The sequence below is a fragment of the Staurois parvus genome, unplaced genomic scaffold (genome assembly GCF_062004578.1).
Source record: "Staurois parvus isolate SC_StPar_1 unplaced genomic scaffold, SC_StPar_1.0 ptg000209l, whole genome shotgun sequence".
Classification (NCBI taxonomy): domain Eukaryota; kingdom Metazoa; phylum Chordata; class Amphibia; order Anura; family Ranidae; genus Staurois; species Staurois parvus.
This window is the reverse complement of record NW_028318005.1, coordinates 4,226,989-4,254,190: the sequence shown is the minus strand read 5'-3', so window position 1 is coordinate 4,254,190 and position 27,202 is coordinate 4,226,989. Positions and strand designations below refer to the sequence as shown.

The window sequence follows — 27,202 nt, the reverse complement described above, 5'->3', positions numbered from 1 at the left end:
ACACACTATGGATACATTCAGGATAGGTTTTTGCTTACAGTTCACACCACACGCAGTTCCGGTGCAGTTTTGATGCAGTTTGCCAATATGTTTAGAAAAAATGCAGCATGTTCTACTTTTTTTTATGCAACGGAAACTGACTGGAACTGACTGCACTAGTGTGAACTAGGGCCATTGGAATACATGGAAAACACTGAGCATGCATTTTTGATGCAGAAAAAAAGCACACTGAACTGCATCTAGTGTGAACTAGACCTAAAGGTTTACCTTTTTAAAAAATTAGCCTATGCAGCCAATGCAGCCAAGGGGCTCCAGTAGATATTAAAAACTTTGCAGCTTTGTAAAATGTTCATTAATTTCATTGTCATACCTGTAGGCCATCTGGTTTCCCATGGGAGCCTGGTTAAAAAAACCCCAGTTAAAAATCCCCACATCTTGCCTCATTGTTAGGATGTGGAAAACATTGGACATTCTCTCCCAGTGCTACAGGAGACCAATGATTTTCAACAAGGCAAGGTGTGGGGATTTCTAATTGGGAGTTTTTCCAGCAGGTTTCCAGTGGGATGTCCAAATGGCTTATGGTTATGACAATAAAATGAATAAACATTTTACAACGCTTAATACCTACTGGGACCTTTTGACTACATAGGCTATTTTCTCAAAAAAGGTGAACTTAACCTTTAAGTGCAATAGGCAATGCTTTGGCAATGTTAACATAATGGTTTTATGTATTTATTTTATTATAGATTCTTATATAGCACCGTCAGTTTACACAGAGCTTTACATATATATTATACATCAGTCCTTACCCTCAAGGAGCTTACAATCTAAGTTCCCTAACACATATTCATACATACACACACTAAGACCAATTTAGATAGGAGCCAATTAACCTACCTCCCAGTCTTTAGAGCTTGGGAGGAAACCGGTATATTTTGTGCCAACTGTATAAGTGCCAATCAAAGGGATGTGGGGGAATAAAGCTATTAGCATGCCAAATGACCCTATACTCCCTTCACCTGCCTCTGGATGAACATATGTAATGAATCCAAAGACTTTTGATCTATAGAAGTGTTGCGGTTCACAGCTCCAGTTGGAGTAGGTCCCATCAAAAAATTAGATTTATATGTACATGAATGGTAGTAAAAACCATCATGTAGCCATCTACATCTGGAATATAAAATCTAGAGCAGCCTTTTTCAACCAGGGTGCCTTCAGGTTTCTTCAGGGGTGCCTTGGTAAAATGCCTAAAACATTCCCAAAAACTGTATACAAGCCAGCAGGTGCATCAAACCTGCCTTTTACTTACACAAGCCACGGGTATTCATTGTGCACCATTACAACTTTCTAGCCACCAACATAAATAACAATGATGTCATCAGTTGATGAAAAGGACATCAGGCCCCTGTACAGCATCCTTGCTTGCATCTTCCCCGCCCCTCTCTGTCAGGATCAGGGGCAGACTGACAACTCATGGGGCCCCCGGGCAATAGGGGATCATGGGGCCCCTGAGTCCTTGCCCAAACTCAAAAAAGCCTATGAAAAAGGTACCAGGGGCATCTCATGGGGCCCCCTACTGACCCTGGGCCCTCGGGCAGTGCCCGAGTTTCCAAATGGTCAGTCCACTCCTGGTCAGGACTGGGGTCACATTTGCTGACTGAGGGAGAGAAATAATGGAATACTAGTCAGTACCAGTGTCCAAAGGTGTATTTGCTTTGGAACTATAAATCCCCTCTTATATTGGGCTCTCCCACATGTTAGTTTAATTTTTATAAATTTTGTAATGGGTTCCTCAAGATTTTGCAGAATTTTAAAGGGTTCTTTGACTGAAAGAAGGTTGATAAACACTGCCCTAGCACAGAAACATTTTAGCAACTCCTGTCCCTTTAATTGTGTCTTTATTTGGGGTGGAGTACCTATTGAAATCATGAGGGTCCCTCGGGGATACCCTCATCCAGAAGATCAATTCAAAGGGCTGCAGGGCTGTGCAAAATCATGTATGTGTATATATACATATACATATATATATATATATATGTGTATATATGTTATTTGCATTTCCAGGTAGGGGGCACACACGCGCCGCCCTACCCACGCCACCATTAGTGGCTAGGGATGTCAATCATCGGGTCCCGGCCGGCGATTCCCTTTCGGCACCCAGCGATCATCGGGTAAAGCCATCAGGTATGAAAACAACACAAGTCTCTCCCCTGTCAGCATAGACATGCTGCTTTGTATTTCTCTACGCAGCAGAGAAATAAAAAGCAGCATGTCTCCCTAGTAAAACACACACAGCACATAATGTAAAACACAGCACAGCACACAGTTAACCCTTTGATCGTCCCAGATGTTAAACCTTTCCTGCCCAGAGCCATTAGTACAGTATGTCAGTGCTTTTTATTAGCTGGGGATGTCAGTGGTAGTTGGTCAGTTCCCCCCCAGTGTCAGAATGCACGCCGCAGTCCTGCTATAAGTCGCTGATTGCCGCTATTACTAGTATAAAAAATAAATAAATAAAGAATCCAGTATCTATACCGGCATTTGTAGATGCTATCACTTTCACGTAAAACAACTAATATGCACTTATTGGGATTTTTTTTAGCAAGACATATAGCAGAATACATTTTGGCCTAAATTTATGATGAAATTTGATTTTTTAAAAATTCTTTTATTGTTTTATGTTTTATGTTTTATAGCAAAAAAGTCAAAAATATTTAAATTTTAAATTGTCAGACTTTTTTGTTTATAGCGCAAAAAATAAAAAACCGCATAGGTGATCAAATGCCACCAAAAGAAAGCTCTATTTGTGGGGAAAAAATTACATAAATTTCATTTTTGTACAGCATTGCATGATTGCGCAATTGTCAGTTAAAGTAACACAGCGCTGTATCACAAAAAATGGCCTGGTCAGGAAGTGCGGTAAATCCTCTGGAGGGCAAGTGGTTAAAGGGTGCCTTGACTGAAAAAAAGGTTGAGAAACACTGATCTAGAGTATGAAACTTCTGTGTACGTGCAAGAATGTTCAACACGTCTGTTTTCCAATCCAAGAGTGTGTGTGGCTTGACTTCTCCACACTATGGGAATAAGACCACCTGAACAGACCTGTCCAAGATAATCCTAACCTCACACATCAGAATGTATTCCTATTTGTTTATCCTTCTTTTCTGTAGCGATACAATGTAACACTTTATTTATGAGTAAACATTGTCATATTATAAGACATTTCAAACAATATAGGGCACATAATATCACGGATTTATGCACACTTTTTCATATCCTATGGCAGCTGTTTTCTGCTGAGCAATGCTTGGTGCATGTTAGTATTTGATAGTTGGATAGGGCTATGAAAATCTATCCTGGCTGAAAAATTTAGACTTCTTTGTAATGGCTGTAGAAAGGAGATTGAGCAGGATGATATAAGAAGCTAAAAGGTAATATAACGTAGGATGGTCCAAGATATTACTTTGTTCAAGCTGTGGGTTCTTACAGGTTCCTACTAACACACTATACAGTGCGTATGGATGAATCCCTCTGCTGGGCAATAGTATTCTTTAGAATACCTGACCAATGGTTGCATCTGGTTGAATACAGCGACTGTTCGGCCATCAGTTTTTCACGACACCTTTTATTTTTCAGCCCAAGGATGTTGGGTGGGAACAGGCCAACAAGGCAACCCACAAAGTGAATTTTGTCTGGTTCATCAGGAAAAAAACAAAAATCGTTTAGTGCACAGGTGTCAAACTGGAGGCCCTCCAGCTGTTGCCAAACTACAAGTCTCATGAGGCATTGCAAGATTGACCGTTACAAACATGACTCCCAAAGGCAGAGGCATGATGGGACTTGTAGTTTCACAACAGCTGGAGGGCCCATTTTGACAACCCTGGTTTAGTGTATTGCCAGCCAAAAAATGGATTGTCTGGTTTAGATGGACTGCGCCCAGGGGCGGACTGACAACTCATGGGGCCCCCGGGCAATAGGGGATCATGGGGCCCCTGTGTTCTTGCCCAAACTCAAAAAAGCCTATGTAAAAGGTACCAGGGGCATCTCATGGGGCCCCCTACTGACCCCGGGCTCTTGGGCAGTGCCCGAGTTTCCAAATGGTCAGTCCACCCCTGACTGTGCCATGAAGAAAAGTCCATTATGCTGCATATTAGACATGTGTGTTTCATTTGTTTTTTGGATGAGAATTTAATTTTTGGAGATTCAGATGCATATGCCTCTTCGAATGGACATTGTAGCAATTGTCAACGAATAAAAAAAAAAAGTTATAATGAAATTACAGAATGCATTTGTTTCATTCATTTCATTGGGATGATGTCACATGATGTGATAGTAGTTCTGCCTTATGGGGAAATGAATTAAATTTTTAAATTTGGTTGATAATTTGGCTTTGGAAAACAAATGGATTTGAATTTCATTCTATTCGTTAATTCGGAGGCACTTGATGCCAGTCTATAGTGTCCAATCAGCTCATGCCATTTCTCTTGGTGGGTTGGACTAGCGACCAAAAATATTGAATCCTTTCGGTTCAAACCCATCTGATTCGATAATATATCCAATTAATTGCAATCTTATAGAAAAACTGCCAAACTTTTTGAATACGCTCAGACCATCAAATATACGAAACAATGAATTTAAAATTATTATTATTATTATTATACAGTATTTATAAAGCGCCAATAGTTCGCTCAGCGCTGTTCATTACAGAGGGGGACAGAACATGTGACAGAACAATACCAATACAATGCAAAACATGAGGGGATTGAGGGCCCTGCTCTTTCGAGCTTACAATCTAGGAATGAATTCTGAAAATTAATCAACTCATCGTAATGAGTATGACAAAAAAAATTCTTCAATGAATGAGTGCATCTGAAACAAAATGAAAATTTCCAGCATGCACATGTCTACTGCATATATGGGCTAAAAAAATATTAGCAAAGTCTATAAGAGGGAATTGTGTTAAAACCGAACTCCAGGTAGATATAAAAGACACAAATCAGTTAAACTCTGTATTTATTTTTACATTTAAGGACTCATGTATACTGACGCAATTAAGCATGCACTGCCAGAATTCAGCATGGTTTGTGTCCTTGGCTTCTTTTCCATTCCTGTGTGCATATAACCACTTAGATGTGCAGTTATAGGTATGCAGCCATGGTGTTTGACAGCTTGTCATTCATTTGTAAAGGCTGCTAGTCAACGTTTAATGCCAACATGCTTGACTCCTGGCCACAGAAATATGCTGAATTCTGGCAGTGTACGCCCTAACTCACCATGCATGTGCATGAAATCTTAAAATGTATTTTTTTTAATGCAATTAATTACCTACCTGAACTTGACTTTGTATCACCTTTTTGAAGTCCCTGTATGACAGATCTCTGACTAGGGGAAGGTGAATTTGAGAAATGGTACAGGGGGGAATTAGTTGGTTTGCAGAAAAATGCTGATAGTAGAAGAAAGCAGAGTGACAAAAAGATGAGCTGATCAGTCTGCTGTTTTTCTTTTTCTCTGACCATTCACAGGGTAGGGAGAAGACCTGTAAGTGTCGCTAAACAGCAACCAAGAAAAACCAGGTCCCCTTCCCTGCAAGAGTCTCAAAATTGGATGGACAGAGGTAAAAACTGCCAAAGGATTTACCTGGAGTTACACTTTAAACAGTAAAACAGTGTTGGACCAGGTTGGTAAGTGTGAGATTGTTTCTTCTGTTTCATTTACTTGGCTAAAAAATATATTGGAAACAAAAATCAGGATTGTTCTTTTGTATTATGTAGTTTGAAGCAGAACTAAACCCATCAGTGCTGCAACATCTGGCTTCTTCTGGGTCCTGTGTTTTCAGCCATCTTATTTGGCTGCCAAAAAAAATGTGCACACATGGAAGGAGCACCAGGCCAAAAGATAAAATTCATTTCTTGGCATTTTGCTAAAAGGCAACCTACGCCAGCCTCTCAACCAGGGTACCTTGAGGTTTCTTCAAGGGTGCCTTGGCAAAATGTCTAAAAATTGCCCAAAACCTGTATACAAGCCAGTGGGTGGAACAAGCCACAGGTTTTTGTTGTGCACAATTACGCCACCGGCATCCTGACAACCAATGATATCATCAGTTGATAAGGAGGATGTCAGCTGCTGGCATGGCATCTTAGTTTGACCCTCTCTTGCCCTTGTCCATCAGTGCTGGGGTCACATTAGCTCAGTGATGGAAAAAACTGAGAAAGGAGAGGAACGTTGGAATACTAGTCAGTACCATTTTGCAAAAGTGTATTTGCTTTGGAAGAATAAATCACCTCTAATGTTGGGTGTCCTACAAGTGTGGATGTTGCTGCGTTATATAAAACCTTTAGAATAGTTTTTAACATTTTAAAATAGGGTGCCTCAAGACTGCCCATAATTTTAAAGGGTTCCTTGGGACTGTCCATAATTTTAAAGGGTGCCTTGACTGAAAAAAGGCTGAGAAACACTGGCCTATGTGTTTCAGGGGTCAAAGGGGGAGCACAGTGGCTAAGTGGTTAGCACTCCACCTGGCAGCACTAGGGTTGTTTGTTCGAATCCCAACCTCGGCACTATCTGCATGGAGTTTGCATGTTCTCCCTGTGTCTGCATGGGTTTCCTTCCACACTCCAAAGACATGCTGATTATTTGGCTCCTGTCTAAATTGGCCCTCGGATGTGTATGTATGTATACATGTGAGTGAGGGACCTTAGATTGTAAGCTCCTTGAGGGTTAGGGAATGATGTGAATGTACAATATAAATGTAAAGGACTGCTTAAATTGACAATGCTGAATAAGTACCTGTAATAAATAAATAAATAATAACATCAACAACAATAAATAAGGACATCAGCTAAAAATGAATAGTTTCTTATCTTGATTGCACAGGCAGAAACTTCTGGTCAGTAATTCTTCTAATCCAGCAATCAGCTTCCCTGCACAGGAGAGCCTTACTTCGAGCCCATTCAAGGTTCTCATTTTTAACTGAAGTCCTGATGAAGGGGGAGTTCCTTTGACCCCTGAAACACGTTGAATATCTTTTAGCACAATACCAATAAATAAATGTGGACTCTTATCTTTTGGCCTGGTGCTTCTTCAACTTATGCATTTTTTTTTTGGTAACCTGTTGGGGTACCCACCGGAGGGTAGCCTTGTCTGTCATGAGCAGCCTAACCTGAGCTAGTGGGCTCTTCAAATGTTTTTGCCCTCTCACCACTTTTTATAAACTCATATCAAATTCCCTGTACCTCTTGGATGCCTTTATTTATTATTATTATTATTATTATTATTATACAGGATTTATATAGTGCCAACAGTTTGCTCAGCGCTTTACAATATAATGGGAAACGATGCAGCAACAATACAGTTCAATACAAGAGGGATAGGAGGGCCCTGGTCCTTGGAGCTTACAATTTAAAGGGAGGGGCTAGTGGTACAAAAGGTAATAACTGTGGGGGATGGACTAGTAGGGGGAATAGAAGATTTGATTATTAGCTGAGGGCAGGATAGGCTTTCCTGAAGAGAGAGGTTTTCAGAGATTGCCTAAAAGTGAGCAGAGTAGGCGATAGTCTGATAAATTGGGGTAGAGAGTTCCAAAAGATGGGGGAAGCTCTCGAGAAGTTCTGGAGCCGAGCATGGGAGGAGGAGACAAGGGAGCTAGAGAGCAGGAGGTCGTGCGAGGAACGGAGAGTACGGTTTGGGTGATATTTGCAGACAAGATTGGTGATGTAATTTGAGGCAGAGTTATAAATGGCTTTATATGTTATTGTTAATGTTTTGAATTTTATCCGTTGGACAGTGAGAAGCCAGTGGAGGGATTGGCAGAGAGGGGTGGCAGATATGGAACGGTTAGTAAGGTGGATGAGTCTAACAGCAGCATTCATGATAGACTGAAGATTAGGTAGGCCAATGAGGAGGGAGTCAAGGCGAGTCAATAGTCAATAGTCAAGGCGAGAGGTAACAAGGGAGTGAATAAGTTGCTTAGTGGTTTCAGCGGTTAACAACTGGTGCATCTTGGAGACGTTGCGGGGGGTGAAGTCTACAAGATTTGGACAGTGTTTGGATTTGGGGCTGAAAGGACTGATGGGAGTCTAGGATCACACCTAGTACCCTAACATGAGGGAGGGACTGATGGTTGTGTTATTGATCTTGATGGAGAAGTCAGGGGGGGGGCACAGGCTGGAGGAAATAGTATGAGCTCCGTTTTGGAAATATTGAGTTTGAGGAAGTGGAGTGACATCCATGCCGATATGTCACTTATTTAATTGGAATCTTATGTGAATGAGCCAGGATAACATAACTTTTGTGCATGCTCAAGGTCATTCATTCATCTCAGCAGGGATATGTGCTGAGAATGTACAGAAAAGGACGCAGGAAAGCACTCAGCACTTGTGTTAACGCAGGAAGCATTGTCCTACTCTCTGAATGCTCTGTCCTACTCTCTGAATGCTCTCTGAATGCTCTGTATTGCTTGTCCCTGGCAGACAAGCAATACATTTATATGAATTCATATGTAAGTGCAGCGCCAAAGCATAAGTTACAAATGCGATCATAAAGTGCTTATGTGAATAGAAATGTTCATACAATATTCCAGTGAAATAAATCAAATAAAACGTCTCAGATCACATAGAATCATAAAATCATAAAAAACTCTAAAATTCTGAATATAAATAGTGGATAGTCCATGGCACTGCAGGTCATAGAAGTGCCAAGTGATATATGTGTGCTTATTTAGCAACTCTGTATTTTCCTACTCTCTGAATGCTCTCCTGGCAGACAAACAATACATTTATATGGCCAATTGCAGCCCCATTCAGACCAATGCAATGTAAAGCAGGCACGTATGAGCTGGCACAGTACAAATGATCTGTTTCGGCTTGCTCCATATCACACACGATGTTCCTTCTTTAAGGCGCCCTTAAAAAGATATAGTACTTCCATCCATATATAATTAGCATTTTGAATTTAGCTATTTCAGACAAGTCGTGGGACCACATAGTGATGGCTTTTGACTGCAGTTTGGTACGTATTACATTTAAAGTGTGTTATTTCTCTTCTATCATGTTAAGGGATGGGGCTTCTGGATAAAGTACTAATTAAATCTTCCTGTTACAGTCAAGCATATCTAATGAGTTTATGAAGATCCAAGAAATCAGTAGCTCACATGGGTTCAGTTGAACTTTCTAATATGCGAAAAGATCATGTGGCGGTTCTATATCTTTGCATAACCTAAAGAGACTGCTGTCCTAATTTGAGACTGTGGGGTTGATTTACTAAAACCGGAGGGGTGTGTGGCAGCCGATCAGCTTCTAATTTCAGCTTGTTCAGTTAAGCTTTAACACAAACAAAACTGGCAATGGATTGGTTACTATGCAGAGTTGCACCAGATTTTGCACTCTCCAGTTTTAGTAAATCAACCCCTTTGTGTGCAAAGAGCATTGTATCTAGAGACTACATCTGGTCATACAAGACATCCTCCGGTCAGTGCAGGATGGTCAAAGTAGCCTAATATACACTCACCGGCCACTTTATTTTGTACATCTGTTCAATTTCTTGGTAACACAAATTCCTAATCAGCCAATCACCTGGCAGCAACGCAATACATTTAGGCATCTAGACGTGGTGAAGATGACTTGCTGAAGTTCAAACCAGGCATCAGAATGGGTAAGAAAGGGGATTTAAGTGACTTGAATGTGACATGGCTGTTGGAGCCAGACAGGTTGGTCTAGACTCTAAGTATTTAAAAATACTGTGATTTTCACGCACAGCCAACTCTAGGGTTTACAGAGAATGGTCCAAAAAAGAGAAAATATCTAGTGAGCGGCAGTTGTGTGGAGGAAAATGCCTTCTTGAGGTCAAAGGAGAATGGACAGACTGGTTCAAGATGATAGAAAGGCAACAATAACTCATGTCAATATGGACCAAAATCTCTGAGTTCTGAAGGCAAAAGTGGTCCAACCTGGTAATAGGAAGGTGTGCCTAATAAAGTGGCTGGTGAATGTATATACCTGTCAGCATATAAAAGTCAGAATTCATTAGAATAGAGGGCAGAGTGGTGGGTGGGGCTAAAAGCATACAGTATACATGCGCACTGCATACACATACCCAATCAAGCACCCCTCTGGTGACACCTTCAGTTCCCTGTGTCCTTGCTCCTGTCGATAGAAAAAGCCTGGGGTGACAGTGACGCCTGTTTTCACCTTGTGGATAGCTCACCCTCACCTGGTCCACTTTGCTCCCACATTCACACAGTTGCTCCCCTGTCCGTCTGCCTCCTGCCAGTTAGTAAATTCAAGGCCCAGCGCGCATTACTCACAAAAATGAAATTACGCACAATGTACTTTGTTTACATTCCCAGAATAGAAATTCTGGAGGTGTAACCATTCCAGTGATGACCCAGCAAATGGAGAAAAATTCCAGTATTGCCAGATCAAATCTGGTCGGTTCCTATGTATGTGTTTCATAAGCAATAACAATTGCATATCAATTTGTTCATCACGTATAGGAAAAACCTTTGTGCTCCATTACCTCTAATTGTCTCAAAACCTCCCCAGAATCATGCAATGCCATGATTTGGGGCCAAAATGCATAACTCTGTCCAAAGAAATCCTTGTATTTTTCCGCAAATGAGCTTCAAGTATCAAGTGACACTATGGGGTTGATTTACTAAAACTAGAGTGTAAAAAATCTGGTTCAATCTGCATAGAAACCAATCAGCTTTTGGGTTTTATTGGCAAAGCCTAATTGAAAAAGTTAGAAGCTGATTGCAGAGGTGTCCCTAGGGTTGGTGTCACCCTGTGCAGTGACATGTGGTGTCATCACTCCACAGAGGAAGGACTAGTGCTGGTGTAGCGGTAAAATGAGTATCCCGACCCATGAAGATACTGTATGTATCCCCTGAAGCAACTGAGCATGTGCTGGTTTCAGGCCGAAGAAGCCGATCTCCAACTTTAGCACAGAGCTGCCACAGTTAACCCCTTACCTTAGATTGTAAGCCCCTTGAGGGTTAGGGACTGATGTGAATGTACAATATATATGTAAAGGGCTGTGTAAATTGATGGCGCTATATAAGTACCTGAAATAAATAAATAAATAATTTACAGGCTGAAAACCGCTGAAGCGGATCCCATGGATCACTATCGGTTGCAAGATCAGTTAACCCTGTATAGGGGCAGCTGTCACTGTGCCGGGAATCTGGGATCAGCCCAATAACTGGCCAGGACCTTCACAGAGCCCAGAAGCTCTGCTGGCCTCCTGCACCCCTTGTGATGGTGTCACCCAGTATGGCCCGCACCCCCCTAGGGATGCCACTGGCTGATTGGCTACCATGCACAGCTGCACTGGATTCTGCGTGCTCCAGTTTTAGTAAATCTCCCCCAATGCTCACGTTAACTGAAACCATTGAATATAATGGAAATTCTAGTGAAGATTCAAAGTGGTCAGAATGGAATTTGGATCCTGGACAGAATGAAAAATTGAGACAACCAATCAGATTCCAGTAATCACATTTAGAGAATGAAAGGGACTATATTTTTGGTTGCAATAGGCAGATGAACCTAAAAGTGTCTTTGTGATGTTCAAAAATTGTTCTACTAAAACACTTTCTGGTCCTGAGATATTTCTTATTAGTTCAAATTACGTTATGGAATAAGCAAAATATAATTCAGGGAAATGTTCTTACACATCTCTTACCATCCATACACATAGAATACTTTTTCTTACAGTTGAAACTGGAAAATAAATATATTTAATATTTGCACATTCACTAGTTAGCCTCCGTTCACACTGGGTGCAACTTGTCATGCGACTTGACAGATCAAAGTGTACGTCACGCCCTATTTGCTGCTATGGAATTGCTCAAATTAGTGTGATTGAGTCACAGTGATATTGAAAAAGGTTCCTGCACTATTTTTGTGTGATTTCACGTGTGACTTACACATTTGTGTATGAAGTCACATAGATGTCGGCAAACTGCAAATTAAGTCGCACTGATTGGCAGCTTTGAAATTGGGCTGTAGGAAGCGACTTAAACGCTGCACCCAGTGTGAACGGGGGCATAAACCACTTCTTATCTTCCCACACCCTTCCTCTTTCTGGCAAGTCCCCCACCCCCTTGATGATCCAGACATTTGAACACGTGAACAAGTGAAAGTGTACTAAAGTTAGAAATAACAATCAATTGCACAACTTGTCAAAAAGTACAATAGAAATAGAATTTCCTAAATGCTAGAATTTGATCATCTAATTTGTTATTTTTTAGTTTTAGCATTAAATACATCTGAAACTGTCATGACAATTTTTTATGTTTATTTATAGAAAATTCTTTTAGGACTGAAAAGTCCTGTTTTTCTAGCTGACAGTCTGTTTTATGTTTATAGTCACTGGTAAAAGCCTAACAAAAAGCAAATATCTTTATGAATTTAAAACAGGTATTTTAAACGAGCTGATAGGTGCGCGATCTGCAGTTTTTGGGGTGTTATTCTGTAAAGAGCCAGGAAGTTGTTTGTTAAAGAGAACTGTCAAAAAAAAGGCAAGCAAATGGCAAAGGACCAGTCACCAATTTTGCCTGTGGGCTCTCTGCAGCCGATCTTTTCCCCATACCTGACTTACCTTGCCTTTTACTACACTGTGTCACTAGATGAAGGAAGACATCTTTATGCTGCCTGATGTCAGAGCTGCCCTTTTGATGACTGGAAATCTGATGACTGGCAGGAAACATTCAAAAAGTAGCAGGAGAGGGGTGGGATGGATCAACATAATGCATGAAGCAGAAGCAGTGAGATCCTTGCACTGCAGCTCCTCGCGTACAGCTTCCTCTCCAGCAAGGAGAACCGTCAACAGTACAGTAGTGACACTAAATAATCTCACTCCACATCTCACAGTCAGAGTCATCGGTGCCTTAGATTCTCACTGCAAATTTACACTTATGAAGTTCCAAGAGAGTGCCTAGGCACAGTCACGTCAGGAAGTGCTGTTTTTCATGAGGAATTCAAGAGAAAAGAACACTGTTTAGGGAGAATAAATAGTTATAGATGTTCTCTATAACATAGCAAATATTTACTTTTTGAGTATAAAGTAATAATAAAATAAAAAATTTTGCTTATAATGAATGCTACTCCTTGCTGCTGTAGAGTTTCTGTTTCTTGCCAAATTAGCGGGTCCTCTGAGCATTGGCCCTGATATCCAGTTCAAGGGTGACACTTTCTTGTTGCAAGGTCCCGTGGAGCCCCACTGGAGCAGACGCTTTTTGCCTGCTCCCATGATTGGCATACAGGGCAGTGTGCTGACGCTGTCTGTGTCAGCAGCAACAGGGTAGACTGAGAAAAAAAACACGTGACCTCCATGATTAATGTGTTACTATACCCAGGACCCTGCATCCACTATATCTGGTCTCCCTCAGTACATAGAACATGGAAATGTAATTACTTTAGTAAATATAAACTGCTAAATACCTTTTCTCATCAGCAGTTAGAGCAGTCTTGTGACTTCTATCAGTGTCAAGACCATCAATAGCTAAAGCTTGTAAGAGGAGTTTTCATTCTGCTCTAGGAGGATGCAAAACCCCTGACCTCTGTCTGACCAGTGCTGATTGGCCCTGTGCTGATCACATGCACTCTCCCAAGAAAAAAAAATAAAAACCTCTCTAGCAATACACACCAAACTGAGCATGTGCAAAATGTCTACGGTTTAGTCTGTTTTATCAAGAGATAAGAGGTGGACACTTGAACAAGGGGAGGAGCAGAGCAGTCAGGATCAAATGGCCTTTTTACACAATGCAGAGGATTAACCCACATAGAAGAAAAATATATTTGAAATATATTTTTAAAATATTCTTCCCAAATATATTGACATATATTTGAAATACTACAATTTTGGCCATATTCAATATATTTCAATAAAAAAAAAAATATATATATATATATACTGTTGGAGATGTGACCTTGATGGACTGAGCTGTGCCTGCTTTTACCTGTCTACTACATGGCCGGGTGAGGCGTGCGACAGTCGGTAAATTTCCTCTCATTTTGATTGCATACTCTGGGTCTGGATGAACCCATCCCCGGCCTGCACTTTCACTGTTTCAACGGCATCCATCCTAAAGGACGCCAGCACCCTGAGCTGATCCCTAAGCAATAATGTAGGGTCACAGTAGGCACAGGGTAGACCGAGATGAGAAAAACCACAATAGGACTGCTCTTCTGGCCCAGGTGAAGTGATTGACAGCAGCTATCAAGGCAAGGTCCTCAGAACTGCAAAACCTTCTGAAGGACCATGCGCAATGACATAAGGCATGACGGGACATATACTCAGAGGAAGGGAGTACGTCTCCTGAAACGCGTTAGTACACCCTACCTTTAGAATACCCATTACTCGGACTGTCACATTGGTTCCTAGATTGTTTTATGAATCTTGGTTTGTGAGTATATATTTTTTGTCATTTTCAAACATCTTTTTAATACACAAGGAGAGTGCGCCCCTTCTTTGCTTTCTTCCATGATGGGACATATAATTCAAATTATTATATTGTAACAAATGGAGATTATGTTCTGAATGCCCTTACAGAAAGTTCAGGGAAGCGCCACACAGGAAGAGGGAGGAATACTAGTTACAGAATAACAAAAAAAAATGTGTAAATATCCATGCAATCCGATTCTAGTGCAGACAAAAAAAAGGGTTGTGCACCTTTTTGGTGCGGATGCGGTGCAATTTGAGCCATGCAAAATGTATGACTCAAGTTGCACTGCACAGAATTTGCATGTGATTTGCACAGGAATGCGGTGTAGTTCCTATGTGAATCACATGCGATATATTGCACCGCAGAAGTGTGAACCCGGGCTTAAAGTGGTTCTAAAGGCTGAAGGTTTTTTACCTTCATGCATTCTATGCATGAAGGTAAAAAACCTTCTGTGTGCAGCATCCCCCCCCCTAATATTTACCTGAGTCCCCTCATGATCCAGCGATGTGCTCAGCTGTCCCGGGTCTCTCCCTCAGTGGCTGAGACAGCAATAGGAGCCATTGGCTCCCGTTGCTGTTAATCACAGCCAGTGAGCCAATAAGGGGAGAGAGGGCAGGGCCAAGCCAAAGCTCTGTGTGTGGATGGTCACACAGAGCAGCAGCTCAGGAGTGTGCCTGCTCAGATGCCCCTATAGCAAGTTGCTTGCTATGGGGGCACCCGACAGGAGGAAAGCACCGTGGGGACCCGAGAAGAGGAGGATTAGGGCTGCTCTGTGCAAAACCACTGCAAAGATCAGCTAAGTGTGACATGTTTGTTATTAAAAAAAAACAAAAAAAAAAACAACAAGCCTTTAGTATCGCTTTAAGCATTTTTGGCTCCAGTAGACTTAAGTTTATGTTCACACCTTTGCGTTTTGCAGTGCATTCGCAGAAACGCACTTCAGTCCATTTAACATTAGTACCTATGGGTCATGTTCGCATCTATGCAGTTTCCACTGGTGCATTTTTTGTACTTTTTTACATGCAGCACAGTGCATTTTTGGCTCCATATACGTCAATGGAATCGTATCAAAAACACACGTACATGCATTTTTTGTGCATTTTCCTGGATGACAACAGACACCTCCTTATAGCAACATTAATACAATCCTAAAACATATCAACCGCACACACATAGCTGTGACCCTAATATTAATGAGAACACTTGAAAAAAACATGAAGATGTGCTGATTTTTTTCCCCTAGTAATCAGCTTTCCACCGAAAATTATTTTAAAAAGAGAGCTCAAGCAAAAATGTCTGAAAAAATTCTCAAGAGGTAAAAGAAAGCCGCAAAACCAACCAAAGAAGTGTGGATGCAGCCCAAGGCAGATTTTCTCTCCTTTGCTGGTAGGGTGGGGCAGTGGTGCTCCCTCCCTTTTTGTGAACAAGTGAAGAATAGCTGGCCTCTACACAGGCCGTGCCATGCTTGATAACTGATTAGTATGAGTACAAACACATGTAAATCCGCAATGACTGGGAAGCTTTGATCACTGGGGTTAATGAAGTAAATAGATAATGTTCTCATACAGAATCAACTACGGCTATGTTCCCTTTAAATTCTCGGTCATGTGCAGTGAAATTTATGTTACAAAACAGGATAAATTCCGGTTCACACCAGAATCGCACAGGAAAATGCTCCATGTTTCTGTTTTATTCCTGTGTGATTCAATGCAATGCAATTTTCAGCTCATTCATTGTAATGGGTTGAAATCGCACCAAAAGTGGTAACAGAACCGACTCAGACTGCGCTTGAGTACTTCCGTTAGACTACTGCTTCCCCGTCCGAACACCAACAACAGACACCACAGCCAACCATACAAGACTAGATGACACCAGTCTTGAAGTAAACCAGGAGCCAGACTATTTTATTTGAACACAGATACAAGATATATACACTCAGGGGACAATCCCCCCTCCAGGAGCAGACTGACCATTTGGAAAGTTGGGCACTGCCCGAGGGCCCGGGGTCAGTAAGGGGCCCCATGAGATGCCCCTGGTACATTTTTCATAGGCTTTTTTGAGTTTGGGAAAGGACACAGGGGCCCCATGATCCCCTATTGCCCGGGGGCCCTATGAGTTGTCAGTCCGCCCTGCCCCCCTCCCTGCAAAATGACACAGGGCGGGGCAATCTACATTTAGTAACAAAAGACACACATGTCTTCAAACTTCACACCAGCAGACAGTCCCATCAGGAGGGAGGGCTGCTGGAGACACCCCCCCCCCCCCCCCACTATGCTAATACACAAACACATACATCCCATAACAGTTTGCTCCCAAGCAAGACACACAATAGAACAATGAGATGCAACCACATAACATTAAACAATCAACAACCCCCACACAATATTAGGACAGATCACCCTGTACCCCTAACAGGCACAGGGTGATTTATACATAAGAGGGATATAGGGAGCTGAGACAGGGGTCTCCCCACCTCTCCAAAGTGAGCTGGGTTCCATGGGCCCCCCACCCAAAGTGACTCCCGTCACAGCACTGCTTTTAAAAACACATTGGGGTTTATATACTAAAGCTGGAGAGTGCAAAATTCGGCTCACTTCTGCATAGAAAGCTTCTAACCTTAGCTTGTTCGATGAAGCTTTGGCAATAAACCATGGAAGCTGATTGGTCTCAATGTAGAAGTGAACCTGATTTTGAATTCTCCAGCTTTAGTAAATAGACCCCACTGTAACCAGATAGCATCAGGCGCAGCATTAGTGAAAGACCTGCATGACTGGGTTTGCTGATGCAGGGCTGTGGAAGACAGAGGGTTAAGAGGGTCGTGGTTTAAATATAGACTTATTGGAGGATCATGGGGTGTGGTGGGGAGGGGTCAAACCAGGCTGGAGAGGGGTTTTGTGGGAGGTGGTCTTTCTTGTATCACCATTCCCAGCACGGGCAGCGTTGGACGAGCTTCTCCCACCCACCCTCCCCTTTTTCTTGTTTCCATTGGGTTTTCAGTTGTGTTGATTTCGGGGCCGGCGTTGGGCGACTCTTCTGGAAGCTAACATTGGGTGCATTGCTTTGGGGGTTTTTTGGGTATTGTCATAGCAGGGGGCAGAGGCATCAAGGTTTTTGAAGGCGGAAATGGTAAACAGTTTAAAATATATAGGGTTGGGCCCGTCTTTGGTATGGGTGTACCTTCCCTACTAAGTGAAGCAGGAATGGGTTCTGGGTTTGCGGGGTTGTATTGGATGGTGACTTAGGAAGGAGTTGTCCCTGAGGAGGTGTATGTGCAGCTGGGGGCCTTAATTTGTAAGATGGTGGCAGGTACAGCCAGGTATTAGTTTTCCGTGCCTTCAAAAACCTATCATTTGCGGTAATTTTTTGTTATGGTTTTACATGAGATGAAAATTGATGTATGTATTTTGTATTGAGGTTACTTAAACAAACTGGGTGCTATGGCCATTTAGATTCCAAAGTCAAGTGTTTTGTGTTTTATTATTATGTTAACGGTCGGTGTGTGGGGGGGGTTTAGAAGTTGGTGGTTGGTGTCATAGCAGCTGAGCTATAGGCAATACCCCAGTCAAGCAATAGACTGTGGTACCGTGCAATCCAGTGCAGGCAAGCGCACTGCATTTGCGATCTGCACTTGGGGTGTCATTAGGATTACATTGACGTAGATTTCTCACTTCTGGAGTCCAGAGGTGCGTTACTAAAGGCACAGTTTTTACACTGTTCAATGTTCAGTTACAACGGGGTCCTCAAACTTTTTAAACAGGGGGCCAGTTCACTGACCTTCACACTGTTTGGGGGCCGGACTATAGTTTGAAAAACATATGAACAAATTCCTATGCACACCTCACATATCTTATTTGCAGTTCAAAAAAACTGGAAAAAACAATAAAATGTTTAAAATGCACTGTACACTGTAACACGCTGGACACCACAATGCACTGTACTCTGTAACACACTGGACACCGCAATGCACTATACTCTGTAATGCACTGGACACCAAAATGCACTATAGACTGTAATGCACTTGGCACCGCAATGCACTGTACACTGTAACACACTGGACACCGCAATGCACTGTACACTGTAATGCACTGGACACCAAAATGCACTGAAGACTGTAACGCACTTGGCACCGCAATGCACTGACACTGTAATGCACTGGACACCAAATGCACTGTACACTGTAACGCACTTGGCACCGCAATGCACTGTACACTGTAACGCACTTGGCACCAAATGCACTGTACATTGTAATGCACTGGACACCAAATGCACTGTACACTGTAATGCACTGGACACCAAATGCACTGTACACTGTAATGCACTGGACACCAAATGCGCTGTACACTGTAATGCACTGGACACCAAATGCACTGTACACTGTAACACACTGGACACCACAATGCACTGTACTCTGTAACACACTTGGCACCACAATGCACTGTACACTAACACACTGGACACCACAATGTACTGCACTTGGAACCGCAATGCACTGTACACTGTAACACACTGGACATCGCAATGCACTGTACTCTGTAACGCACTGGACACCGCAATGCACTGTACACCGCAATGCACTGTACTCTGTAATGCACTGTACTCTGTAATGCACTGGACACTGCAATGCACTGTACTCTGTAATGCACTGGACACTGCAATGCACTGTACACTGTAATGCACTGGACACCGCAATACACTGTACTCTGTAAAGCATTTGTAACCAAAATGCATTGTACACTGTAACGCACTGGACACCTCAACGCACTGTACACTGTAACGCACTGGACATCACAATGCATTGTACTCTGTAACGCACTTGATACCAAAATGCACTGTACACTAATGCACTGGACAACAAAATGCATTGTACCTGGTGCCTGGTGTGCTTTCCTTCTCCTCTCCTGTTACTCCTTTGGCTGCAGCGGGTGAAATTAGGGGCTTTCAGGCTGCTGGCACGGGTTTTTTTTCTTTTTTGCCCCGATTTTTGTCTAAATGTCTTTGGCGGGCCGTATGTGGCCCACGGGCAATAGTTTGAGGACCCCTGAGTTACAATGTACAGTCATAATATGTGGGAAATATGTTATTTACTTGAAGTTGTTTGGGTATTTTTAGTGAACATGTGAGGACCCGTTTACACTCTTGCCTTGTGATAATGCGTGGCAACTCACATTACATGCCTTGCAGAGCCACAACCACAACACATTAAGGCAACACACATGCATCACAACACATGGCAATGCACTATTGAGCTTTGCGGTGTGATGATTTAGAAATTTAAATGGGTTGCCGTAACAAAATGATACAACGTGTGTTAACTCACCCTATAGATGTATACGGGCCTTTAATGTAAAACCTTGTTATTAAATTTGTAAAGGGGGGGGGGTGTAAGTACGTAAAGCTGAAACTAAACCAATCATTTTTTACTTTTTCTTTTTTTTAGTACGTTTTGTTTTAAAAAATTAAAAAATTGATCAATTTTTTTCATTTAATTGTGCAGGAACAAAAGAGCAATTCACAAAAACATTTTCAGATACAACACTAGAAAACATTTCATTGCTGCCTCCCTTTCCCAATCTTTAAGCACATTTCTTTTTTGCATGTATCCAGACACTGAAGGCTGTGGTTTATTGTTATCAGGATTTTTGGGTTATGACACTAAATAAACCAGATTTAGGAAAAAAAAATTATTAACTATTTATTTTTAAAAAAATTGCACCCACTTATTCTTTAAATTGTGAATTATTTTTAAATCTGACATTCATTTTATATGCCATAAAAAGATTATTTCCATTTTGTTCTACTTCCATTCTTCTAGTCCTATACCTCGTAATATGGTTTTCTTTGTATATAGATTGTAATATTTAAGTGTTTGAATAGAAATCTCTTGCTACATCAACCTTTAAATGTTTTATCTGCCTCTCTAAATGAATAATTAAATATTTAATCAAACATAGCTTACAGCAAGGAATACAAATTAACACAAGATTAAACCTGTTGACTGATTATTGTTATAAACCACAAAGTGAATTAGTCATTAACATCTGCCTAGGTTATAATGTCTTGTTCTTCATTTGTGGATTGTGATAGATTGTGCAACCTCCAGATCTCAAATGCGTCTCCTTACGAAGACTTTCTGTGGGAAGTTACATCAGCCACATCGCATCCACGTTGTCATTAAAAGGAAGATATCTATGAGATATTTTAGTGTGTAGGTGTTCATTTGGTTTTAAGGGCATAAAATTAATTGGGTAAAAGGCTGAGAGAGGTTGATTATAGGTCATATGAAGATACATTGCAAAAGAGGAAGGATGAGATTTCCCTGTCATGTTAATTTTTGAATGATTTGGGATTTTTCGTAACACAATGGTATTCTTTACTTCACAATCAGATAATATTCTAAATCAGCCTTTTTCAACCTTTCCAACACAGAGGAAACCCTAAAATAACCTTGCAGTCTCAGGGAACCCCTGCTAAAAATTACCATATCTATAACGCATGATACATTCATGTGATGATCATTTGGAAGAATGGTCCTTACACTTGTGGTCATTGGGAAGATGTACCCACTTACAGATAAGTAAAAAGATCAATAGTGTCAGTGGGAACTTATCTGAGGGACAGAAAATGTTCATTACTGAAGGAACCCCTAGAAACCTCTGGAGGAATCTTAGAGTTCTATGTAACCTTGGTTGAGAAACCCTTTTTTAGATGGGCAAGTATGATATGGATGCATATGTCCACTGCACATGATTTGAGTGTGGTAGTAGACAGAGTGGATGCTGATTGTGGACTGTGTGATTGTGGTAACCCTCTGATGGTTACCAGAATTTGACCATTCCTACCTATGAACCACAGTGCCAGCAGCAGGTACCCTGGCTGTATTTTACAGTATGTTCCAGGCAGGGGTGGACTGACAACTCACGAGGCCCCCTGGCAATAGGGGATCATGGGGCCCCTATGTCCTTGCCCAAACTCAAAAAAGCCTATGAAAAAGGTACCAGGGGCATCTCATGGGGCCCCCTAATAACCCCAGGCCCTCGGGCAGTGCCCGAGTTTCCAAATGGTCAGTCCGCCCCTGGTTCCAGGCAATGACATGCAGCAGTTAATATATTAATGTACACAGATTGGTCTGTGAAAGGGGGTGACTCAAATAAATGATAACAGAACTATCCAGGGCTTGTAGTTGTAGCTTGAGAACAATAATAAAAGCTTAAGATTTACAAGGGCAATCCAAAATATTCAGTTATATGTTGAGTCATGTAGGCACAATACAGTAACTTGTTGGATTTTATATTTTTGGGGAATATGGCACTTAGATCTCCATGCCATTGTTATTGGCTCGGATCCTATCCTAGTTAGAGTATTGGCTGTTCCCACCCATGTTTGGTTGTTCCCACTTTTACTGCATCCTCCATAAAATATACTATAAATCCAACAAGGGAGAGTGCGACTTGTTTGTAATGGTTATACGTGATGTGCAGCCTCTGGAAACCGAGCGGTCCTGATTTTTGCTATAAAAGGGAACCATCCTTTTTCATGGGCTCTGCCAAAATATAAGATGTTGACCCAAGATTTAAGTGGGACATAGGCTTAGGTGGTCCTTTCTATGGCTGGCATTTGGTTGTATGCACATACACTATATTGCCCAAAGTATTGGGCCGCCTGCCTTTCCACACACATGAGCTTTAATGGCATCCCAGTCTTAGTCCGAAGGGTTCAATATTGAGTTGGCCCACCCTTTACAGCTATAACAGCTTCAACTCTACTGGGAAGGCTGTCCACAAGATTTAGCATTGTGTCTATGGGAATGTTTGACCATTCTTCCAGAAGCACATTTGTGAGGTCAGGCACTGATGTCGGATGAGAAGGCCTTGCTTGCAGTCTCCGCTCTAATTCATCCCAAATTTGTTCTATTGGGTTGAGGTCAGGACAAGCCAGTCAAGTTCCTCCACCCCAAACGCACTCATCCATATCTTTATGGACCTTGCTTTGTGCACTGGTGTGCAGTCATGTTGGAACAGGAAGGGGCCATCCTCAAACTCTTCCCACAAAGTTGGAGCATGAAATTGTCCAAAATGTTACCTTAAGTGTTCCCTTCACTGGAGCTAAGGGGCCTAGCCCAACCCCTGAAAAACAACCCCACACCATAATCCCCCCTCCACTAAACTTTACACTTGGCACAATGCAGTCAGGCAAGTACCGTTCTCCTGGTAACCGCCAAACCCAGACACGTCCATCGGATTTCCAGACAGAGAAGTGTGATTGATCACTCCAGGGAACATATCTCCACTGCTCTAGAGTCCAGTGGCAGCATGCTTTACACCACTACATCTGATGCTTTGCATTGCATTTGGTGATGTAAGGCTTGGATGCAGCTGCTCGTCCATGGAAACCCATTCCATGAATCTCTCTACGCACTGTTGGTGTGCTAATCGGAAGGCCACATGAAGTTTGGAGGTCTTTAGCTACTGACTTTGCAGACAGTTGGCGACTTGTGTGCACTGTGCGCTTCAACATGCGGTGACCCCGCTGTCATTTTATTTTATGTGGCCTACCACTTCGTGGCTGAGTTGCTGTTGTTCCAAGTTGCTTCCACTTTTTGACAGTGGAATATTTAGTAGCAAGGAAATGTCACGAATGGACTTATTGCACAGGTGGCAATCTATCACGGTACCACGTTTGAAATCACTGGAACACCTGAATCCAATGATTTGGAGGGCAGGCCCAATACTTTTGGCAATATAGTGTATGCTGATGCAGAATAAAACAAATCTTTCAATATATTTTCAGATTTATATTAAATTAATTTTATTTTGGTGTAGCACTTTTCTCTAGTTTACTTCAGAAATCTAATTTGTCTTTGTGAGTGTATATTTTTAAATTGCTAGGCCTATAAATCCTGTTAACTCAGCTCTGCTGGAAAAAATTTCAAGACTCTGCCAAATACAGTCAGTCATCAGAAACCTGCCCATGCTGGAGTTAATTTATAACTAAATTAAATGATTCTATAAAAAGAGAACATGAATACAAAGCATATTAACTTCTAACAAGTAAAAAAAATGCCATGATAAAGGTATGTAACTGGTTAGTGCTGAAGATTTTATGGTTGAGGAACTGGATTCCAGGTGTGTCCTGGGCAGCAAATTACAAACCAGTGAAATTGTAATAGGCCATAGAGATCATTATCAAGTCCAATACTAGTTCACACGCAAAATACAGTCCTGCCCTATGCAAACAGTATGTGTGTGTATAATCAGAGCTCAGACTTCCAGCTTCACACCTTTCTGGGGAACCCTGAACAAAGAATTTTTTTGAAGGCGATAAATGTATAATGCAAACAAAAGATTTAAGCAAGTTATACAGATTAGACAGTGGACAGATCATATATACGCAATCCAATAGCCAACCTATTATTTTCAAATGATCTATGTATATACAGTACATGCATACTTGTGCTTGTCCAACACCCCAGGCACCAACAGGTACCGATTTTATCTTAAAGTGGAACTACACGACATCGGAGCACCACAAAACCAAAAATGTTATTTCATTTATTTTTAATATTCAAAGCAAACTCCTCCATCCATCCATGTCTCCATACTTTATTTTGCTGAGAAATCATTTTTAAAAACACCCCCTGGTATTTCTGGCTGTTGCCATCTTGAGTAAGGGCAGATGATTCATGTAACATTTACTTCCTGGAATCTATGTGCCCTTAGCTCAGGCATGCAGGCAGGAGGGCATTCTTAGATGAGAAAGCTCACTTCCCTCCTGAAGACTCCTGGGATGTATGACATAATTCGCCTAGGACTGGAAACCAGGAAGTAACTGAAGAAATATATTAAAAAACATCTACAAGTAAATATGATACACTTTCCTATCTACTTACTAATGCATAAGGATTAATAATAGTCAATTTTGATTGAGAAAGTGAAGTTCCACTTTAAGGTGCCAGGACTAAGGTGGTCATAAGTTGTGAATGGGGGTCAACAATGTAAGCATGTTCTCACCACCTGGAGGGATGACTATTAGTTGGCAATTCCCTTGGCATAAATGTAAATGTTTAGCTGAAAAGAGGAGGGAAGAGCAAGGAATCAGCTGCCAGATCAGGAATAAGATATTCAGAATTTTTCCAATGTATCTGCTAGGAATGATGAACTGGAGATGATCACCAAGTCCAGTTTAGGTCATCTGTTAACTGCAACCAGTTTATGGTAATAATTACTGGATCCCGTAAATGTAATCTATGACCGCCATGTCTATGGGCATTTTTCAGACACCTCTGGTTTTCCGGGAAGCAGCCAGACAAATGCTTTGATCTCCTGAGATTTGGATAGCACCAAGCATGTCTGTTGTAAATATTCTCTAGCACACCATGGATCTTCAAATATGTCCCAACATTTTTTTTTATGAAGAATTATGCCAGATGATATCATCACATGCCTGATGAAGGGGCTCTGAAACATTACACCTTATGTTTGTACTGTGAAGTTTCTTCAATAAAAAAACATTGGGACTTATTTGAAGATCTGTGATGTGCTGGTGAATACTTGCATTGTGTTGTGCATGCTCCATTATCCAGCTGTTGGTCTTTGCAGCACCCAGTACTTTTGAGAGCTCATTCTAGGAATGTGTGCAGTGGGAATGTGGACTGCGGGGTGTGTCTGTTGGGCCTTAATCATGCATGCTTAGGCAATATGGCTGTACATGTTCAATATGGTCAGTACCAGGGACGGACTGACAACTCATGGGGCCCCCGGGCAATAGGGGATCATGGGGCCCCTGTGTCCTTGTCCAAACTCAAAAAAGCCCAAACTCAAAAAAGGTACCAGGGGCATCTCATGGGGCCCCCTACTGACCCCGGGCATTCGGGCAGTGCCCGAGTTTCCAAATGGTCAGTCCGCCCTGGTCAGTACTAAAGGATGAAAAGCAGTTAGCTAAGAATACTGACTTAGCCAATCTTGTTGTTCCCAGTTGATTCCAATTTGTGGCACGGCCACTTTTTAATTTTCTTTATTTATTTAATTTATTTACACTCCCACGTTTTGTCACTTTTTCTTACTTTTGTGTGTGTTTTCCACAGGATGGAGGGTGTGGGTCCTCGGGCCTGCCCTGAAGTCTAGGGGGAGGATGTGTGGCCTTTTGGTTCCTTCCTCCCCTGATCCCTAGGGGGTTTTCTCTTCGGGAGAGCACCCTGACCAAGTACTGGACACAAGGAACTGGACACTGGCTGGACACAAGGAACGGTGGTCCACCAGGCCTTTTGGCCAGGAGGACCAAATGGGAACCTTGTCCCTGTCAGGAACTTTGTGCCCCGGGGGATCAGGGTAGTGGTCCATCCCCTTTAGGGGTAGGACAAAAGCACACCCCTAAGTGCACTTTTTCGTGTGGTGTTTTGCACTTGCGCTTTTTTTGTGAACACTTACGGGTTTTTTCGTTATAGTTGCACGTTTGCGGACTTAAAAAAAATAAAAAAAGTTGATTCCAATTTGTAAAAATACCCCTAACATTTGACCGTGGAATATTTAGTAGCAAGGAAATTTGATGTATGGACTTACCACACAGGTGGCAACCTATCACGGTACCACGCCTGAATTCACTGAGCTCCTGAGAGCGACCCATTCTTTCACAAATGTTTGTAGAAGCAGTCTGCATGCCTAGGTGCTTGATTTTATATACCTGTGACCATGGAGGTGATTGGAACACCTGAATCCAATGATTTGGAGGGGTGTCCCAATACTTTTGGCAATATAGTGTATTTATTTCTAGCATATTGGAAGGTGAGGGGCCATTGCACTTATAGTGGGATTCATAGTATCTGTTGCACAGTTTGGTGATCACAGGACTACAGTACACCTCCACCATTTGGATGGTTCTGGACACTTTTTTAGATTGGACATTTATTTATTCTATTTTTTTTATTTTCTCACTTTTTAGGACACGTACATTTTTTGTAGTTTTTGTTTATGTTGGTTGGTGGACTATCCACTGTTGATTTATGTTCGTGGATATACGGAAAGTGTGAAGCACTGTTTGAAGTCACTGATTTTCATGCTTATTCAGAACCCCCATTTGGAGTTATGAATCATGTCAGTATCTATAGACATATAGCCTATTTTTTTGGTGTTCACTTATCCCCAGTAGGGGGTCACTATTGTTTATTTAACCACTTCCTGTCCAGACACTTTTACCCCCTTCCTGACCAGGGCAATTTTCAGCTTTCAGCGCTATCACACTTTGAATGACAATTGCGCGGTCATGCAACACTGTACCTATATGAATTTTTTACCATTTTTTTGAGACAGATAAAGCTTTATTTTGGTGGTATTCATTCACTGCTGGGATTTTTATTTTTTTTGCTATGTAAATGAAAATGTCCAAAAATTTTGACAAAAAGTGTTTTTCTTATAAAATTTTGCAAATAAATAATCTTTCATCATAAATCTTGACCAAAATGTATTCCGTTATATTTTTAGTAAAAAAAAATAAGCCAAATTAGTTTAGAACAAAAAATTATAATTTTTAAACATTTTTTTTACATTTTTATTTTATTTTGTTATATTATTATTTATGGGTTTTTTTGGTTTTTTTTACATACTGTCACCCTAGCAGTACAGTGTCACCATGGTGGGGGGGTGATGAAGATTTTTTTTTTTTTTACAGTGATTGCTTTTACACCCATATAGGATGTAAAAGCAATCATTTCTCTTTCTCTCTGTCTGCATTCTTGCAGCCATTGAGAAATACTGAGTGAGCTGTGATTGG

General features: G+C 41.5%; 1 protein-coding gene across 3 annotated transcripts in view; it reads left to right on the top strand.

Annotated features, from left to right (window-relative positions):
- PPARG (peroxisome proliferator activated receptor gamma) overlaps positions 1-27,202 on the top strand; it is a 118,128-nt gene that overhangs the window by 14,858 nt on the left and 76,068 nt on the right. The window contains exon 2 of one of the 3 annotated variants that reach the window (XM_089678695.1): positions 5,523-5,677. The exons of 1 other annotated variant lie outside the window; for it this stretch is intronic. The gene's annotated coding sequence lies outside the window, so the exon portion shown is untranslated. Of the gene's footprint in view, positions 1-5,522; positions 5,682-27,202 lie in introns of all 3 variants that reach the window. One more of the 3 variants, XM_089678694.1, reaches the window with a different exon arrangement.